At 35.6% G+C, this 19,995-nt stretch overlaps 1 long non-coding RNA gene across 2 annotated transcripts in view; it reads right to left on the bottom strand.

Annotated features, from left to right (window-relative positions):
• The window catches only part of LOC135212994 (uncharacterized), a 270,894-nt gene that overhangs the window by 215,204 nt on the left and 35,695 nt on the right, over positions 1–19,995 (bottom strand). The gene's annotated exons all lie outside the window — the stretch shown is intronic.

Below are 19,995 nucleotides of genomic sequence, written 5' to 3'. Positions count from 1 at the left end.
ATATTTACCGAAGGGGAATTTTTTAATTTGAATAAAATTTCGTCCCCCCATGGGATCGAACCAGTCCAAGTGGACGGGGGACTAAATCAGACAGTCAGTGACGCTATCCAATCAGCCAACAGTTTAGACGCTATAAGTTTCATATCGATTAATGACCTTACAAATCATCCTCGATTCGGATGCTTTTCGTAATTAGAATCGTATGGAAAACCCCGTCTACCATGTGGCCATTCGAGCGTTGACACACGCAGCCTTTTGTTAAGAATAATTATCACACGAACCGTGATCCTTTATATATCAATTTAAAGCACAAATGTCCCCTTTAATATCAAATTCACTTTACCTCCCAAAGATATATTTTCATATATGTACCGAAGGGAATTTTTTAATTGATAATAATTTTGTCCCCCCATGGGAGCGAACCACCGTCCAAAGTGGACGGGGACTAAATCAGGACAGTCAGTGACGCTATCCAATCAGCCAACAGAGGACGCTATAAGTTCATATCGATTCTGACCTTACAAATCATCCTCGATCTGGATGCTTTCGTAATTAGAATCGATATGGAACCCGTCTACCATGTTGGCCAATTCGAGCGTTTGACAGCACGCAGCTTTTGTTATGAATAATTATCACACGAACCGTGATCCATTTATTTATATCAATTCAAGCTACAAATGTCCTTTAATATCTAAATTCACTTTACCTCCCAAATGATATATTTTCTATATGTACCGAAGGGGAATTTTTTTAATTGATAATAATTTCGTACCCCATGGGATCGAACCACCGTCCAAGTGGACGGGGGACTAAAATCAGGACAGTCAGTGACGCTATGCCAATCAGCCAACAGAGGACGCTATAAGTTCATATCGATTCTGACCTACAAATCATCCTCGATCTGGATGCTTCTTAATTAGAATCGATATGGAAAACCAAACCCCGTCTACCATGTTGGCCAATTCGAGCGTTTGACAGCACCTAGCCTTTTGTTATGAATAATTATCACAATCGAACCGTGATCCATATATATCAATCAATTCAGCTACAAATGTCCTTTAATATCTAAATTCACTTTTACTCCCAAATGATATATTTTCATATATGTACGAAGGGGAATTTTTTAATTGATAATAATTTCGTCCCCCCCACCCCCCATGGGATCGAACACTGTCCAAGTGGACGGGGACTAAATCAGGACAGTCAGTGACGCATCCAATCAGCCAACAGAGACGCTATAAGTTCATATCGATTCTGACCTTACAAATCATCCGCGATGGATGCTTTCGTAATTAGAATCGATATGGAAACCCCGTATACCATGTTGGCCAATTCGAGCGTTGACAGCACGTAGCCTTTTTGTTATGAATAATATCACATCGAACGTGAATCCAATTTATATATTCAATTAAAGCTACAAATGTCCTTTAATATCTAAATCACTTTACCTCCCAAATGATATATTTTCATATATGTACGAAGGGGAAATTTTTTAATTTGATAATAATTTCGTCCCCCCACCCCCATGGGATCGAACCACCGTCCAAGTGGACGGGGACTAAATCAGGGACAGTCAGTGACGCTATCCAATCAGCCAAAAAGAGACGCTATAAGTCATATCGATTCTGACCTTACAAAATCATCCTCGATCTGGATGCTTTAGTAAATTAGAATCGATATGGAACCCCGTATACCATGGTTTTGGCTAATTCGAGCGTTTGACAGCACGTAGCTTTTGTTATGAATAATTATCACATCGAACCGTGATCCATTTATATATCAATTTCAAGCTACAAATGTCCTTTAATAATCTAAATTCACTTTACCTCCCAAATGATATATTTTTCATATATGTACCGAAGGGGAATTTTTTAATTGATAATAATTTCGTCCCCCCATGGATCGAACCACCGTCCAAGTGGACGTGGACTAAATCAGGACAGTCAGTGACGCTATCCCAATCAGCCACAGAGGACGCTATAAGTTCATATCGGATTCTGACCTTACAAATCATCCTCGATCTGGATGCTTTCGTGATTAGAATCGATATGGAACCCCGTCTACCATGTGGCCAAATTCGAGCGTTTGACAGCACCTAGCCTTTTGTTATGAATTAATTATCACATCGAACCGTGATCCATTTAGATATCAATTCAAGCTACAAAGTCTTTAATATCTAAATTCACTTTTACTCCAAATGATATATTTTCATAATGTACGAAGGGGAATTTTTTAATTGATAATAATTTCGTCCCCCCATGGGATCGAACCACCGTCCAAGTGGACGGGGACTAAATCAGGGACAGTCAGTGACGCTATCCAATCAGCCAACAGAGACGCTATTAAGTTCATATCGATCTGACCTTACAAAGCATCCTCGATCTGGATGCTTTCGTAATTAGATCGATATGGAAACCCCGCGACACCTGTTGGCCAAATGAGCGTTTGACAGCACGTAGCCTTTGTTATGAATAATTATCACATCGAAACCGTGATCCATTTATATATCAATTCAAGCTACAAATGGCCTTTAATATCTAAATTCACTTTTACTCCCAAATGATATATTTTCATATATGTACCGAAGGGGATTTTTTAATTGATAATAATTTCGTCCCCCCATGGGATCGAACCACCGTCCAAGTGGACGGGGACTAAATCAGGACAGTCAGACGCCTATCCAATCAGCCAACAGAGACGCTATAAGTTATATCGATTCTGACCTTACAAATCATCCTCGATCTGGGATGCTTTCGTAATTAAGAATCGATATGGAACCCCGTCTTACCATGTTGGCCAATTCGAGCGTTTGACAGCACGTAGCTTTTTGTTATGTTCTGTTGGCTGATTGGATAGCGTCACTGACTGTCCTGATTTAGTCCCCGTCCACTTGGACGGTGGTTCGATCCCATGGGGGGACGAAATTATTATCAATTAAAAAATTCCCCTTCGGTACATATATGAAAATATATCATTTGGGAGGTAAAGTGAATTTAGATATTAAAGGACATTTGTAGCTTGAATTGATATATAAATGGATCACGGTTCGATGTGATAATTATTCATAACAAAAGGCTACGTGCTGTCAAACGCTCGAATTGGGCCAACATGGTAGACGGGGTTTCATATCGATTCTAATTACGAAAGCATCCAGATCGAGGGTGATTTGTAAGGTCAGAATCGATATGAACTTATAGCGTCTCTGTTGGCTGATTGGATAGCGTCACTGACTGTCCTGATTTCGTCCCCGTCCACCTGGACGGTGGTTCGATCCCATGGGGGGACGAAATTGTTATCAACTTAAAAATTCCCCTTCGGTACATATATGAAAATATATCATTTGGGAGGTAAAAGTGAATTTAGATATTACAGAACATTTGTAGCTTGAATTGATATATAAATGGATCACGGTTCGATGTGATAATTATTCATATATATATATATACATATATATATATATATATCTATCTATATATATATATATATATATATATATATATAATATACATATATAAATATTATATATATATATATATATATATATATATATATATATATATATATATATATATATATATATGTTGGCGGCCCTACCCGCCAACAACCCCATCCAGCCAGATGACGCCCATAGAGCCATATGATATAAACTAAGATAAAACATCATCAGATTCACCTTTCCTCTCGAAGGGTCACCACACAATGCGTCTCACTTCCCAAAGCGGTTAGTACTGATATTACTTACGCATTATATATATATATATAATATATATATATATATATATATATATATATATATATATATATATATATATGTGTGTGTGTGTGTGTGTGTGTGTGTGTTGAACTGTCTTACTGAAATCTTCAATAAAAATGCTACTTTTTTAGTTTGTATATTTACCGTTCGTTTTGTGTTTTGTTAGCCTTTTTACTACACACACACACACACACACACACACACACACACACACACATATATATATATATATATATATATATATATATATATATATATATATATATATACACACACATATATATATATATGTTCGAATCCAACTTGGCTGAGCTCCCAACAAACAAACTCTATAACTACAGGATCACTATTATACACAACGGAAAAAAACTAGAAGCTTTAATTTTAGTTAAAAGTTCCTATGCAATATTCCATTCCAAATACAAACTCGCAAACCTGCAAAACGAAGGACCATTTACCCTTAAAAAAGAATTACTAAAGAAAAAAGTAATAATAAAAATAATAACAACAAAGGCACCTCGAAACCAGCCTAAACCCCAACTCGAGTTCCTAGGCTGTAAAATATGGCTGTGGTCAGTGAACGGTAGCTGAGTCTCCGCCCACTGGCTTACCTACCAGCAGGGTGCTTCTCCTGACACACGCACTGCACTTTCTCTCTCTCTCTCTCTTATTCTTATTCTTTTACGTTCTTCAATGTTCCTCTCTCCTTTGCCCTATCATCGCCACGTGCTTTCTCTTCAGTAATTATTATAATGATAACAGTGATAATATTATTGATAATAATATTCATTATTCCAACTCAGGGCCATACTGAGAGATAAACGAGGTAGAAACAATCCAATACACAATATTTCTAGATACACGAGATACCAATTTATACCAAAGGGTTACAACGAAACAGATGCTAATAATTAAATTATAAATAATAATGTTAACTCATAATTTTTAAGTATCAGTGCCTTTCTCTCCTCTTCTCTCTCTCTCTCTCTCTCTCTCTCTCTCTCTCTCTCTCTCTCTCTCAAGAAATGCATCTGTTCCCGCTCCCTCACCCCCCTTTTTTTCATGCAATGACACTATCATTCCGGTTCATTACGCTGCCTTGGATGTAGATAAACTAGCTTTTATTATCATTACTCAGCTCTAAGACTACAACATGCAGGAAAATGGAATAGTTACGGTTAAACATCAACATTTATTATCTACAACATGGGACCCATCTGGTCTTCGTTTTTTTCTCTTTTATGTGTTATATACTTTTACATCTTTAATAATAATGATGATAATAACCTTAATAATAACCTACTTTATTTCCGCTCGGTTTTACATAAAGATAAAGAATTCAGTACCATAAATACATCAATACATTCGAGACAAATGAAAAAAAAATTTAACTACACCAATGATAATACTTTAATAATAACAGACGTGATATAGACACGGGCAAATAACGAAAGGTAAGCGACTACTTGCGACGAAATGATGTTCATAATTGCAGTTCATATCATCAACCAGATCATCACTATAGAGACATTATTGTCGCTTTTCCCGACACCGAAGGTCATTAGCGAGGGCCCTTTGTTGCCACGGACGCAGGTTTATCTCTTACATGAGGATGGTGACATATGGAGATGGATTGGTCAACCCGCAAGGAACATGTAGCATCGCCACACACATACACACATACACATCCGCCAGCAAATTTCATTCCCTCTCTTCTCGTTCGTCTTGTTGCCTGATTCTCTCTCTCTCGCTATAGGTTTCCATTTGTATTCTGCTTCTCTTCTTGTCCGTTGTGTTGCTGCCTGATTCTTTAATCTCTCTCTCTCTCTCTCTCTCTCTCTCTCTCCTTCTTTATGTCATTTTTTGTATTAATCTCTCTTTTTTCCTTTTTTTGCTTGATTCTTAATCTCTCATCTTACTCTCTCTCTCTCTCTCTCTCTCTCTCTCTCTCTCTCTCTCTCTCTAGGTTTTCATTTGTATTCTGCTTCTCTTCTTGTCCATTTTTTGCTGCTTGATTCATTAATCTCTCTCTCTCTCTTTCTCTCTCTCTCTCTCTCTCTCTTTCTCTCTCTCTCTTTCTCTCTCTCTCTCTTTCTCTCTCTCTATAGGTTTTCATTTGTATTCTCATATTCTTGTCTGTTGCGTTGCTTGCCTGATTCATTAATCTCTCTCTCTCTCTCTCTCTCTCATCCTTCTCTCTCTCGTCTCTCTCTCTCTCTCTCTTCTTCTCTCTTTCTTCTCTTCTCTCTCTTTCTCTCTCTCTTATATTTTTAAATTTGTATTCTCATATTCTTGTTCTGTTGCGTTGCTTGCCTGATTCAATTTCTCTCTCTCTCTCTCTCTCTCTCTCTCTCTCTAGGTTTTCATTTGTACTCTACTGCTCTCCTTCATTTTGTTTCGTCTATTTTCTCTGTCCAGGTATTGATAAACGAATAATTTTTTAAAAACAAATTTCCATTCATTTACTTTCTAGGTAACTTTCATTCTTTCAATTTCTTCCTTCATATTTGCCCAGTTTTATCTTTGTGCTTCAAAAACTCTCATCGTTTTTGTCACCTACATAATAATAATAATAATAATAATAATAATAATAATAATAATAATAATAAAGTTGCTCAAGATGCTGTTGATTACAACCATTGCTTCTAATTTCTTTACTGTACTCTCTCTCTCTCTCTCTCTCTCTCTCTCTCTCTCAGTTTAAACATGACCATGCTATCAAACCTTTTGTCGTCTTTCTGTAAATTTCTGGATAGCTCTTTTATATTTTCATTTTCCTTACACATTTGCTCACTTTCATTTTTACGCTTAATAATGTTGTTGCTTCAATTGTTATTACAGCCATCAGTCCTAATTGCTTAATTGTACTTGAACTTTCCACTCTCTCTCTCTCTCTCTCTCTCTCTCTCTCTTAGAGGTGCCTCACACTGAGGGACCTGGGGAAACCCGAACGAGCTGTAAGGACTGTAAGGTCTCTCTCTCTCTCTCTCTAGGTTTTCATTGTAATCTGCTTTTCTTTTTGTTCGTTGTGTTGCTGCCTGATTCAGTAATCTCTCTCTCTCTCTCTCTCTCTCTCTCTTGGTTTTCATTTCTATTCTGTAGTTCTTCTTGTCCGTTGTGTTGCTGCCTGATTCATCTCTCTCTCTCTCTCTCTCTCTCTCTCTCTCTCTCTCTCTCTCTCTCTCTCTCTTGGTTTTCATTTCTATTCTGTAGTTCTTCTTGTCCGTTGTGTTGCTGCCTGATTCATTAATCTCTCTCTCTCTCTCTCTCTCTCCAGTAGCGCCATTCACCTGATCCCCTCACAAGTCACAGGAAGCTGGAAGCGATAAACAGGAAGAAAACTCGAGAGCTGAACAGGATATGCGCAGGAGACATGACTGACACATAGGGTCACGAAGGTGAAACATAGCGCATATGGGCATCCCTTAAGAATATTGAAATGTCATGTGGTTTGTGTAAGTATCATTATCGTTCTATTAAGGCATATATATATATATATATATATATATATATATATATATATATATATATATATATATATATATATATATATACTTGGCAACATTTGATCTCGGGGACGTAAAAACGAATGATAGTAATAAACGTTCTTGCAAAATTACCTACAAGATCTATACGTGATAATTTATAACTATTAATAAACAGACAGATACACACACAAACACACACACACACACACACACGTTTCCTCTCCATTGGTAAGTATACATACACAATATACTCTCCATTTATAAATATACATAAATACAAACACACATGCACATGCACACACACACTATATATATATATATATATATATATATATATATATATATATATATATATATATATATATAATGTATGTACACACATATATATATGTATATATATATGTATGTTTGTATGTATGTGAGTTTACACATCGTTTACAGCTATTGTGAATGTTCCATCAGTTACAACTGCCATAAAGGGAAGGAACTGTCGTGTAGAGCAAAGGCGAGAAGGGTATGCGTAAATGATGCCCACTTGGGCATGATTGATGAGAAACCCAATAACCCACACCACAGCAATCGATCTTGTAAATGGTAACGTATGGTGAACAGGTGGCAAGAGAATCTTTATATACAAAGAGGCAAAACGAATGTACTCACCTACATAAGCAGTCTATTTTTTTTTTATATATGCATGCATCAAAACACAAACGAACATGCATATACATATATATATATATATATATATATATATTATATATATATGTATATATATATATATATATATATATATATATCAGATATTTATCTTTGTTCTGGTTCAGATGTAAATATGGCGTTGAAAGTAAATGTTGGATATAATTCTTATTATGTATAAAAGCATTGTTTATTTTAATCGTTTTTCGGCCTGGAAAATGTATCAAGCGATACGAAACGTCCGCATATATATATATGTATATATATATATATATATATATATATATATATATATATATATATATATATGTATATGTTACATATATATATATATATATATATATATATATAGATATATATATTATATATATTAATGGATGTATGTATGTGTTTGTGTCACATACTTTTTCACACACATTGAGCAGTTTCAACCGTATACATATAACTTAGTATCCGGGAAACTGTGGGGGTAAGACGTCACTGGCACCCAAGGGGAGGGGGTGTGAGGAGAGGGTGGAAAAGGATGAAAAAAAATGAAAACGACATAGTTTTTGAGGTTGCTGAGATGAATAGTACCCCCCCCCCCCACCCCCCCCCCCCCCCGAAGCATTTCAAGTTCAAGGCCTGCCCCAATAGGGAGGGAGTGGGATGAAAAGGTGGGAACGGGAAAGGTGACATGTAAAAATAACCAAAAACGACAGTTATTAGGTGTCCATTCCATAGCTTTTGAGGTCGCTGAGATGAATAGTGACACTCCCTTCGAATCTAATTTCAGCCCCAAATAGGAAGTTGGGTGTGAAAGGGCAAAAAATAAAATGTCCAAAAATGATGTATATTAGTGTCTAAGCCATAGTTTTTGAGATCACTGGGATGAACAGAGACACTTCTGGTGCCCTTTAAGTGGGTTGGTTAGATTGTATATAATAGTGTATATATAAACTATATATATATAATATATATATATATTATATATATAAATATATAAATATAATATATATAAATATATATATATATATATATATATATATATATATAGATAGTATATATATATATATATTATATATATACTATATATATATATATAATATATATATATATATAGGTATATATATATATATATAGTTATATTTATATTCTACACTTTTTGTATATATATATATATATACATATATGTATATATATGTATGCATATGCGTGTCTATGATGTGTACGTGTGTTTGCAACCCCACGTGCGTATTATGCATATAAAATTTAAATACTCACAGTGTTCAATAAAAAATCATTCAGTACATACTGTACCGCTAAGAAAGAAATACTTTTATTTCCGAACAGTGAACCACTTGTGATTTGTGCTAATTTATCTGAAGGCCCAAGTTCACTTTTTAACCATGAAACGACGCTCTCAGTATCCCAACAAAACGTTAGGATCCAAAACAATATGATTGAGATTTAAATTACTTTAGAACCTCCAAGTCGTTTCAGCGCCAGACTTCAAAAAAAAGATAAAAAAAAAAACAAAACGGCACAATCATATAGCGTCATGAGCACGAGGGAAATTTGGCAGCGACATTACAGAGGAATTTAATCAACCAACCACTGCCTACAAGACAACAGAACTATGAACATATCAACTTTTCATTTCCAAATGATCTGGACAGAAATTAATATTTTTTTTTTTTCACGTAAAAACCAGTGTAGCGACCCCCACTAAAAGGAATTATTATCCTAAAAACATCTATTCTCACATTTTGCTGAAATGCAAATATCAATAACTGATTCCATCATTTTTGATGTCTTAGGTAAGTACAATTTCTATCATACAGGCTTTTTAAAATTAAATAACTAACCAAGATTTTTCTTCAATCTACCGGTAAAATTTTCTACCTGATACAAAGCAAATGGTTCCATTCTCTCCGCCTGCTTTGGTTTTCTAAGAGAGTAAATTACTGTTTGAGTTGACAGGTTGCAGCACACACTATAGCAAATTAGAATAAAATCATGGTAAATACGATACAGAGTATACAGTTCTACGACTGCTAATTAATCTCACAGAGGTCACTTAGGTTTCTGGGCTACTGTCCTTTCACTAACGGACAGTCAAATTTATCATCAACTAGAAAACCAATGCCAATTCAGGGTTTCCAATCCAGGCCTATCAGTTAAAAAAAAGTTCGTTTAAACATTACAATACTTCAAGTCATTTCCCCTTACAAGTGGCGGCTCCCGCCAACCCCTCCATCCAAAAAAGCACAACAGTTACCGCCACATTGATTATTCACCTCCTGTTTGATTTATGCAATTTAGGTTGTCAAGCCAAGCACTGGGGCTCTTTCAAGACAGCCAAAAGGTGTTGAAGTGGTCTGACACAAGATGCAGCAATCCAGAATATAAAGGAGATGAAGAACAAGGGTCTAAAGGTGTTACTGGGAGAAAGCAGGAAAGTTGCATTAGGTAGGTATATCAGTTAAGAGGTTGGGCAATAAGATTATTATTTGTTGGGAAAAATTCTCTATCACGAGAGTATATATTTTTTGTTCTAAGGGGTCCACAATAATGAAAAATGTCGAGAGTTCGTGTATAATTTAAAAACACTTTACAAAGCTTTTGAACCCTTCCCTGGGTTCGAAAACCTTTGTAAAGTGTTTTTAAATGGTGCACGAACTCTCAACATTTTTTATTATTGTGGACCCCTTAGAAAAGATTATTATTATTGTTATTATTATTATTATTGTTATTATTATTATTATTATTATTATTATTATTATTATTATTATTATTATTATTATTATTATTATTATTATTTCAGAAGATGAACCCTATTCCAACAGAAGGTAATGAGAAATACAGAAAGAAAAGATCACTTATTGAATAAGAAACATTTTTTAAAATTAATAAACAAGTATAAAAAAAATGCATAAATCAATAAAATACAAGATTGAAAAAAGTGAGAACAGAGGTAGAGTAAAAGATTACGAACAAAGGAGCAGCTGGGAACTAACACTGCCGCCCCCCCAAAACCAAACTTCATGGGATTTAACTTCTGGATCACGGATGGACTTCTATGCAGATAATTTTTGTTACACTGGTTATTTAATAAATTTGATCACACTAAGTCTGAACCTCTTAATACCATCTGCATTTAACGACGCTTCCAAAAAATAGTAAATATATATATATATATATATATAATATATATATATATATATATAATATATATATATATATAATTCTATATATATACATAGTATATAGAATATATTATATATATATATCATTATAATATATATAATATATATATATATTATATATATATATGGAGAGAGGAGAGAGAGAGAGAGAAGAGAGAGAGAGAAGAAGAGAGAGAGAGGAATTCGTGTAGACATGAGAGTGACTAGTTTGGTATAAAAGTAGTCAAGCTTTCTTTCTCTCTGTAGCCGTTTAATACTGAACGGACGGGACGATGCAAGAGGTCTGAGAAAAGATGGTAGATAAGGTGCAAATGAGTCGAGAATGGAGTGTTGCAAGGCTGGAGTCTGACAATGACACATACTGGGGATGGTAAAGAGTCTGCGAGTGTTTGTAAGTAAGAGAAAATTGACAGTAAATGTGAACATGAATGCTGCCATGAAGGTAAATGGAAACCAGGAAGATCGTGCAATGAATATTAATAAGAACGAAAGAAGGATGGTAACGCTTGATTTGTACAAGTACTGCATTTGGAAGAGAACATAACAGATGACGGTTGGCTGACAGAACTGGCGAGTCACAAAAAAAGGAGAATCGAGATAGTAAGGTGGCCACAAAAGATCGGGGAGGGACTTGAACTGCCTATGAAAGCAAAGGTGGGAATGTATTAAAGTATTATGGAGTCACCTGCCCTTTAAGGGAGTGAAGTGAGGATGCTGTTGAATGGGAAAGACAAGAAAGTGCAGATGAATTGGATGCATGTTACTTGTGGCCAAGACGAATTGATTTAGTGAGAAGTGGAGATACATAGAAATAGTAAAAAGATGGTGCAGGTGGAAGGCTGGAGCAGAGCATTTTGAGATGGTTTGGTTATGTCGGAAGAATAGCGGATATTCACGATAGGTTGAAAGAAAGTGAAGTGAAATTCAGGAGAGATTGGAGGAAGGAGAGATGGATTAGAAGGAATGGACCTAATAATATAAGAAGAGCAAGCGTGCAAACAAGGTGAGTTATAAGCTGCTGATGATCCTTCTGAGTAGGTGAACGAACTGGCTAAAATCGCGGCAGTTTTATTGCAACTTGGATCCATCCACGGTTCGACAGAAGAAGTATGAAAAGTATGAATGGGTCAGTGATTAGAGTGTGGCTTTTTCTTTGGAGCCATGCCCTTTAGGGAAAACAGCTTACTAAAAAGCACTGTAAACTCCTCCACACATACATACATACATATCTACATGCATAATTACACGCATACAATATATATTATTTTATATAAATAATACGTGCGTACACCTAAAGGGAACTTATCAGTTACAAGCATATTCATACTTTGACATTTTCTAGTATTCCATGCCGTTGCAGTTATAGTGATCTGAACTTTCCCCCAAGAACTTCCAAAGGTAAGACATTCCTAGCTAACAATAACAAAACCGACAACAACGAAGTCTTTGGTCCATAACGTAAAAATAAGAGAGAAGTTCTGCTAACAATACACAGCAACTAACCAACGGCACAAGGCAAAAAGCTGCGTTACGAGATAGTTTTAATTAAAACCTGATATAGTAATGCAGAACTCTCTCTCTCTCTCTTTTATCTTCATAAATCAACTTCATAAATAAGCTCCCTATTCAACAATGTAATGGAGTAACAACTACTAATTAGAAGGTCCCTGGAGGTATGCCACTGAAACTGCAACTGTAATACGAATTCTTATTATTAGAAGACCAGCCAAGGAAAGATGAAACGGATGTCGTTCATATTCTTATGACTCTCTGCCATTCCATTTAATGAGATATGAACAAGCATGAAAGCTCTAAATTAAAAACAACACTGCTTATGTTTCTCCAATATGTAAAGCGTCCCGATGTGTAGGTTACAATAATGAATTATGAACTCACTTCTATGTAATGGATATCCAATGTTTTCTTTACAACACAAATGTAAATTATGTTGGATTTATATGAGCTGCGGCTAATTTGAGATACAGAATTTTCAGACATTTTCCGGCAAAAAAAAAAAATGGACGAGGATACAGAACTTACGGCATGTACCTACGCTATGGTCGTATACACACAAGATACACATAATAATGAACAATAATTACGCAAACCTTACAATACAACACAAAGCAACTTTTTTCGGACCAAAGAAGAACAAGGAGACACAATTCAGGCAACAGAGGATGCTCCTATTAAAGAGAGCCGTTACGCAGGAATACTATTTCACCGACAAAGACACGACACATTACGGCCACTCCATCAAAAAGATCGCTGGGTACCAAGGTATATAAAATGGGTACGGCGCTGCTGAAAACATCTGTGCGCGCCCGAGAAAGAGAGAGAGAAAGAGAGAGAGAAGGGGTTTGTTTACACACATCTCATTAAGTGTGAGTGAGTTATGTTAGCACGGTTAATTCTTGCCTTGGCCCTGTCAAGAGGATCATCATCATCATCTTCATAGTTTTTTTTTTTAAGGGGGGTGTTCTTGTTTGTATGTTTGTTTGTATGTTTCGTGTTCGTCAGCCTTTCTTTTTCCGAGTCGAATAAGGGGATTTTCCTGCCGTTCATTGAGTTTTTATCCTGGTATTCTTCACAGAAAACAAACTTCTGACTTTGAATGCAAAGATACCAGTGTTTATTTACTGCAAATTTGTCACCAGATATACACTTCGCCTTGCTAATTATTACGGGGATTATATTTCGTTCACTGATATCTTTATCCTAGAATTTTTTTACAGAATATAAATGTTAACATTTGAATGAATACTATAGCACATTTACAACAAAACTGTCACCTGACACAACGTCTCTCTTTCAGAAAAAAAATTCAACATAAAAAATAGATATAATTATTCACATACATGACTACGAGGCTGGAGATAAGACAAGGAGGATAGCACATCAAAGTTCTAAGGTTAAAAATGAAAATAATTTTAATACATGCGGGTTACCAGAAGCCTCCTTCTTTCTACAAGTACGCCACTCCACTGTGAAACAGTTCGGTGATGTGCAATAATGACATCATCACCGCAATCATCATAAATTACTATAATAATTAAGTTATTACTGTCATCCCTTTCATCTTCATTATCCTCATTAATAATTCTGCCAACTGCCTAAAAAAAAAAAAGGGACAATTCACAACCTATAAATCTTCATCATCCTCTCTCTCTCTCTCTCTCTCTCTCTCTCTATCTCTCTCCTCCTCTCCTCCTCCTCTCTCTCTCTCTCTCTCTCTCTCTCTCGTTAATAATGATTGATATCATGCCAGGGCAGAGACATTAGAGATAAGGGTAAAAATACCCAGGTATGGCATTCGATTATCGCTGGGACATCAAGGTCACCAGCGTGGGAAAATGGTCCCATACATGATCCATAAAAAAAAAAAAAAAAAAAAAAAAAAAAAAGGAAAAGACGGAAGCCGTTGAACCATGATAAGGCATTCCGTAGTTCATAAATTCTCATACATTCCTGATATACTTCCAGAGGGGCCATGTAATGGTGCGTCCACCTCAAGCTACGTTCATGGGATTTTTGACGGTACTGAAGAGAGGCTTGGGAATTTGTTCAGTGTATGTGTGTGTGTGTGTGTGTGTGTGTGAGAGAGAGAGAGAGAGAGAGAGAGAGAGAGAGAATCATACATTCATTATCTACTTATAAATTTGTGATGAAACCATCTGTATTATTATTAATTGCAATATTGAAAAAAAAATTGTACAGCATTTAAACGTTCTTGAAATAAATCATCTTATAACCTTAATAATTATCATTAACATACACCAACTAAAATTACCGAATAATTACAGGTTAACTATTCAAATATGGTATCAGTATATTTTGGTATCAGTATTTTTATTTTTATTTTTTTTTGTATGGTGTTTTTACGTTGCATGGAACCAGTGTTTATTCAGCAACGGGGCCAACGGCTTTACGTGACTTCCGAACCACGTCGAGAGTGAACTTCTATCACCAGAAATACACATCTCTGACCCCTCAACGGAATGCCTGAGAATCGAACTCGCGGCCACCGAGGTGGGTATCAATATTGATTCTATTACTTTCAAGAAAATAAACCAGATATTATCCCCATTCATTAATAACGATGACAATATAGGCTCAAGTCTCATAATCACAAGAGGTTGGAGAATCTTGGAGAATAATTGTGACTACACATTATAAGTTACACAAAGTAGGGGTATAACGTTCATTATCAGTCCCAGGCATCCAAAGGGTCTCTACTTTTGGTCATTTTATTAAACATAATCCTAATACTTAATAATAATAATAATAATAATAATAATAATAATAATAATAATAATAATAATAATAATAATAATAATAATAATAGTGTACTTAGGAAGCAGACCCTCTCTCGAGCATACTTTATTAAAAGTAATGGCTACTTCAGCAGCGTTACACTTGTAGAGATTCTTCTCTATTTTCCGAATAGCGGCTTTTCCCGTGATATAGTTTATCCGTAACATTCAAATATATACACCGATTTTGACACTGTATTTGATCATGACCTTTATAGGCGCTCTACTAGCCTGTTTAAGTAGCACGGAAATTAGAGAAGAATCTCTACAAGTGTAACGCTGCTGAAGTAGCCATTACTTTTTATAAAATAATAATAATATTATTATTATTATTATTATTATTATTATTATTATTATTATTATTATTATTATTATATTATTATTATTATTATTATTATTATTATTATTATTATTCATTATTATTATTATTATTAGTATTATTATTCCTAGTCTCCTTCTTCCCCCTTTTTCTTTTGATTGACAGGAAACTTGATGGGTAGACACCTATTTGTTGGTAACTATTAAAAAAAAAAATGTAACCTATTTTCTCGAGCTCACAGGTTTAAATATTTGGTGGCTATTGTAGATTTCCTTCTCTATGCCTCAGAAATTATGGCAATCGCAGGAACTACAAAGGCTGTACACCAAAATAAGGTAATCATGAAAGGAGGACGGTGTTATTGAAAAATTCAGATACAAATTTGAGCAAATATTAAACTAAAAATTAAAAGTCATACTGATGGAGAGTAACACAAAAAGAAAGCTTCACGTAAACTGGAATTTCGAATATAAATTAAAATGGTGGTACTACTGTAGTAGATTCACATCAACCATGCATCTGATGTCTAGGCCAGTCCCTTACGACGTTCCTGATTGGCTGTTGATAAGCCAATCACATGGCTGGAAATTCTCTCGAGAGAGAGAGATCCCATAGGCAGAATGTATGTTCCACCTCTCCTGAGGGGTACTTCTGAAAGACGCATCCCTCAGGAGAGATGGAAGAAACATCCTGCCTATGTGAACTCTTTCGAGAGACTGAGACTTTCCAGCCCTATGATTGGCTTATCAACAGCCAATCAGGAGCGTCGTAAGGGACTGGCCTTGACATCAGATGCACGGTTGATGTGAATATACTATAGCAATGGGGTCTTGTGTCGGTTGTGAGTATTTTACAAAGTTATTTAGCTTAATTTAGAAGACTGAGGAGATGCAGAACTAGCCTAAATGATGCAGGTGTGTCAAAGTTCATGGGTGCTATTTTGGCTTGTCATCTGTGGTGTTTGCGAATGGTAACACTGCGTCCCGGGCTTTAGATAGTTACATTCACCTTACATTCAACAATGATAGAAATATCCTATTTCAAATATTAACGGTGTAATTACCATACAGTAATTTATTAAAACACTTTTCAGTTGCAAATGTACACCCAGATATCCTTTTAACTACCAAAAACTTACAAATAGCGTAACTATTTAAAGTCCGGGACGCAGTGTTACCATACGCTAACACCACAGGCGGATGGACAGATGGAAAAAAACAGAGTATAGGCGTCACCTACTCCGAGGTGCTAGTATAGCCTACTACTCATCAAGATCTCTCTTTAGACTTAGCTATTTATTGCCGATGCTCCTTGGGAAGTTGGGACGCCTCGGGGATCAAATACTACATACGCCCACTTATAAATCGTGTAGTCGACAAATTATATGCATAGCGATATCTTCATGCGGCCGTCTACTTTACATTGACCATACGGTGTTTAGTACTATCGCCTCGGAGTAGGTGACGCTTAGATAACGAGCCGAAGTAGCAACGGTCAATGTGCATCAGAGAATGTTCATGGTGGACGTAACAACTGAGGTTTTACGAAAGTCAATTAAAAGGTTCATGAATGAATACACACCCAGAATTGACAGGATCATTAAAAATAAGATGCTGAATTATGGCAGAGTGAAATTTAGTATTTGCTGACCAAGTTCTGAAAGTGATAAAGGTTCTAAAGGGAAGGGTGAGGAGAATAAGTTTAGAAGGAAATAAAGGCCAAGAACTGGGATGCATGAGGTCATACAGCGCTGTAAGGGAAATTGAGAGTAGAGAGGCTTGAACGGTGTAACAGGAGGAAAACCTCAAAGCAGTTGCATTATGAAAAAAAGTGTTAGGAGAGGGTGGATAGCAAGATGAAAGAGATAGAATATGAATGGAGATACAGTAAAAGGTTTGAAAGGGGTTAAATCTAGAGGCCGGAAGGACGCTGCAAAGAACCTTAAATAATGCCTACAGTGCACCGAGTGAGGTGCACTGACGGCGCTACCCCCTACGGGATGGAATGAAATGAGCTCAATATACATGAAAGAGTAAGGCAAGAGACTGCGCATGAAGGAAGTGAGCTGTCCCACTTGAAAGCTTTCAATATATAAGGATGAAGCAGCTAAGGCTGTGGATTTTTCTGAACAGAGAATTCATACGTGATTCACAAGATACAGGATGAAAATTGCACTAATTTGATTCTTGTTTCTCTCTAGACCCGGCCCCCGTGTTATGGGAATGTGTTATTTGAACAAGAATGCAAGTTAGATATTTAAAAAAATATATAAAAGCAATTAAATACACAAACTATATACCCATATATATATATATATATATATATATATATATATATATATTACTAATATATATATATATATGAGTACGTTATATACGAAACAAAACTTAACATAGATACAGGTTCTAGCTGGGGAGGGTAGAATGAAAATGTATTTGAAGAGACTGATAAAAAAAAAAAAAAAAAAGTGAGAAGACCACTCTTGGGAAAATGAATGGAATAATGGGCTGGGGTAAAAAAAATAAAAAGTTTATTATAAAGGGAAGAACGGTATGGACTCGGACAATGAACATGGTGTGTAGGTCCAAAATTTGTTATCAAACATTTATGTGAGAAGTATCAAAGTGTCAAAGCAAAGGGCAAAAGCTGTATATAGCACACATGAACATAAAAAAACAGCTTTTGATAGATTTGACTGAGGCAATACAGAGGATGCACTACAGTTATAGAAGGAAAGTTGTCAAAAGCAATAAAAAGTCTTTATAATGGAAGCGCGGTAGAATTTATAGGTGGAAGTGTGACTATTTTGACGTAAAACCTGGGATTTTACGTCTCTGTGATTATTCAATATCTTAAGGTTGCAGTGATGCAAGAAGGCAGAAAATGGGCAGCAGGTGTACGCGCTACAATGAGGGATGTCAAAATGGGATGCAAAAGTATGGAATGGCTGGTGTTTGTAGATGATACAGTAATGATTATGGATCGTGAAGAGACACTGCAGACTACTGACAGAGTTCGACACTGTTTGCAAGAGTAGAAAGTTGAACAATAATATTCTGAAAGTAAATGTAACTATATGGAGGATGGATCACTCAATGTTAGTTTGAACGGTATGAATGGTGGAATGACAAAACCAGATTCATGTAAATATTTAGAAGTGCATACATATATAGGACGATGGTAAAATGAGAGAAGGGGCAGGATGTGTGCCAAAATACTGGAAGGAAGCTTAGATTGATATTGGAGGACGAAGCAAAAATGTATGAAGGGAGTTTTAGGCCAAATTTCCTTTATGATAGTGAAGTGTGGATGCTGAATTACATGAGATGCAAAACGTGGAAGATGCAAAGGTGAAACCTTTTCATAATATATGTGCAACATGAAGATAATAGAAAAGTAAGACATAAAGAAATACGAGGATCTGGTAAACAAGATGGCATGGGCAACAAAGTAGATAAATGCTCTGTTAAGTTTAATTCATGTGGAAGAATGGAGAATGTTAGGTTGGGGTAAAATGTGCGTATAACTCGGAATCCCTGGGAATGAGGAGGAGAGGAAGACCTAGAAAGGGCAGGCCAGATGGTGTGAATGAGGTTATGGAAAGGGGGAGCCCAAAATACAAGAGGCGAGAGTGCAATCGCAATCATGCCAGAACAGTGCAATATGTGTATGACATGCTTCTGATGAGCCTATCGTGTAGGTGCCCAAGATGCTAGTGTTGAGAAGTTTTCTGGACGGGGGTTCACCAACTATTCATCATGAAAGTATGAACGTGGAAATAACCACTGTTCTAAAGAATGAATGCGAAAATAAACATCATGTTGTCTTTTATAGGAAGTCACCCCGTTAGAGGAAACGGCTTAATTTGAGAGAGAAAAATATTATATATAATATTTATATATGTACATATATATACATATGATATATAAATATATATATATATATATATATATATATATACATATATATACGTATGGATATATATATATATATATATATATATATATATATATATATATATATATACATATAATATTTTTCTCTCTCAAATTAAGCCGTTTCTTCTAACGGGGTGGCTTCCTATAAGAGACAAGGTGATGTTTATTTTCGCATTCATTCTTTAGAACAGTGGTTATTTCCACCCGTTTCATAACTTTCATGCATGGATAGTTGGAGAACCCCGCCCAGAAAACTTCTCAAACACTATATATATATATATATATATATATATATATAT

The sequence above is a fragment of the Macrobrachium nipponense genome, chromosome 42 (assembly GCF_015104395.2).
Source record: "Macrobrachium nipponense isolate FS-2020 chromosome 42, ASM1510439v2, whole genome shotgun sequence".
NCBI lineage: Eukaryota > Metazoa > Arthropoda > Malacostraca > Decapoda > Palaemonidae > Macrobrachium > Macrobrachium nipponense.
The sequence above is the reverse complement of the archived record's forward strand: the minus strand, read 5'-3'. Positions and strand labels throughout refer to the sequence as shown.